A 2645-nucleotide genomic window follows, 5' to 3' on the forward strand; every position below is an offset into this window, starting at 1 on the left:
AGGCAACTTCAGGTGATAAGCATTGAGGTTAATCTTTTCAAGAATTTCATATGACCCACTCTTCCTTGCAAATAGTTTATTGGAATCTCCAGCTGAAAAACGATCATTCGTCAAAACTGCCCAAACAAATTCTCCCACATCAAACTCCACCATTCGCCTTTTGGAATCTGCATGAGCTTTGTATTTTTGACTTGTTTCTTGAAGGTGCTTGTGCGTCATGCTGTCGATCTGCTTGACATTATCAACGAAACTTTCATCTTTGCCACTAATTCTTTTCGCGTTTGGTACAGGAGCAAGATCAACTGGTGCTAGTGGAATTAAGCCAAAGACAATGTAGAAAGGACACATTCTGGTGCTACAATTGATGAAACAATAGTAGGCGAACTCCACAATACATAACTTGTGGTCCAATGACTTCAGATGCTAACCAACTAGGCAAAGCAAAAGGTCCCCTAATTAGCGATTCACAACTTCAGTTTGCCCATCAGGTTGAGTATTAGGCGTTGCTAAAATTCAATTGTGTATTAGCTAATTTCTGCAGGCTCCTAAAAAAAATACTCAGAAATTTGGTGTTCTGATCAGAAATAATCGATCTTGGTAACCCATGAATTCGATATACATCATGAAAGAATAACTCAACAACTTTTGAAGCATCCATTGTCTTTTTGCAGACAATCCCATCTTGGAAAATCGATCCATCACAACAAAAATTGAGTCTACACTGCACTGAGTATGAGGCAAATCTGAAACAAAATCCATGCTTATATCTACCCATGGTTTTGATGGAATGGGTAATGACATGTATAATCCAACGTTTGCCGCTTTGCCTTTAGAAACTTGACAGATTCGACATCGTTCTACAAAACGATATACATATTTGCGCATGGTAGGCCATAAATAAGAGAAAGAAATAAGCTCAAGGTTTTGTCCCTTCTAATGTGGCCTTCATTATGTAACTCTTGTATGATCCTCAATCTTAAACTAGACTCTGGTATGCAAAGTTGGTTCCCTTTAAAGAGAAACCCATCATGCAACACATATTATGTTATAGTTCCATGCTTAACATCTTTAACAAATGTAGAGAAGAAAGGATCAGTTTTCAATAAATCCTTCAAAGAGTCAAACCCCAATACTTGAACTCTCATCGAGCCAAGTAAATATTTCCTCCGACATAAAGCACCTGCAACCTGATTTTGCACACCGGCTTTGTGCTTTAAGACGAATGTAAATTCTTGCAACTATGCTGCCCACTTAGCATGCCTTGTCGGTAATTTTTCTTGATTGTTTATATGCTTTAAAGAGTCATGATCGGAGAACATAACAAACTCTTTGTAGATCAGATAGTGCCTCCAATACTGCAATGCTTGAACAATGGCATAGAATTCCAAGTCATTTGTGGAATAATTCAATGTTGAATGATGAGTCCATATTATGCCATATATTTCACCCTATTCTTAGTTATAGTTTATTGGAATAATCCTATGTAAGGCATCACGCAAAACACGAGCATCAGATGCAGAGCCTTGCCATCTTGGTAACACATAAAAAAATCTTGAATTTGGACCACAAATTCCTAACATATTAGTGGATATATCACCCTTTCTATCTTGATATCTTGATCTTTCCTCATCCATTATTGTTACTGGTATGAGAGTTCCATCAAGTGCTCCAAGACAATTCTAAACAAAAATGTCATACAAATGAAAAAAAAAAAGAGATAAGTCTAAAAAGCTAATGAAGATATCAAACGAAGACATATTTTTTTGGTATAGTTGTTGATTGATTACCTCAAACCACCGCCACTTGTCTCTTTCAGAATTGCCAATAACACATGGCTGATATTTCACATATTCTTGACTTATTTTCATCATTGCATGCAACACATTGTGAAATTGCTAACTAATTGTTTCCTTGGAACGATAATAATGAAAACCGATGACTCTAAACTTCAAGTTGTGGGCAAGTATATTCAAAAAAATTGCAACAGATTCTTCAATGGACACATTTCTCGTGCGAACTAATCCACCAATCCCTTGTAAAATTTCACATAACTACTTAAATGCACTCTTGCTAACTCGTAATTGTTTAATGCATGTTGAATCCTTTCCATCGAGGAATCGACCAAGGAAAGATTGCCTTTCTTGATCCCAATCATTTGAAGGTTCTTTGAGAAGAACACTCGTACTATGCCAATGCATGACCATGACAATAACATATATAATTGTACTGACAATAATTTTCCTTTTTTACCTATTTTCCTCTTCATTTATAGCACGCTGTCGCTTTAACCTCGTTAGCATGTCTACAATATGAGTATTTTACATACCTATTTGAATGTATGAACAAAGATATATTGTGATATGCAACAAATATTTATGGGATAATAGTATTTTCCATTGAAGTGAAGTAAACAGTTCAGGGAAGAACCACCCCCCCCCAACCCAAAAAAAAAAGCCACCACCATCACCAAAAACCCTCCACCTTTCCCAGGCAAGGTTAATTACATACCAAATAGACAATTCAATCGGAGAAAAAAAAACATAATAAGCACACCAAACATAAAACTATCAACAAAATTCACAATTCTATAATGAGTATACCCTTTTTTGATTTCCTGTTACATGCATTTTCACACAGAAAATGTA

At 36.0% G+C, this 2645-nt stretch overlaps 1 pseudogene; it reads right to left on the reverse strand.

Annotated features, from left to right (window-relative positions):
- Window positions 1–1454: 1454 nt before the first annotated feature.
- On the reverse strand, window positions 1455–2204 carry LOC148695538 (uncharacterized; annotated as a pseudogene).
- Between the last annotated feature and the right edge of the window lie 441 nt (window positions 2205–2645).

The sequence above is a fragment of the Pyrus communis genome, chromosome 7 (assembly GCF_041283825.1).
Source record: "Pyrus communis isolate YQ-2024b chromosome 7, ASM4128382v1, whole genome shotgun sequence".
NCBI lineage: Eukaryota > Viridiplantae > Streptophyta > Magnoliopsida > Rosales > Rosaceae > Pyrus > Pyrus communis.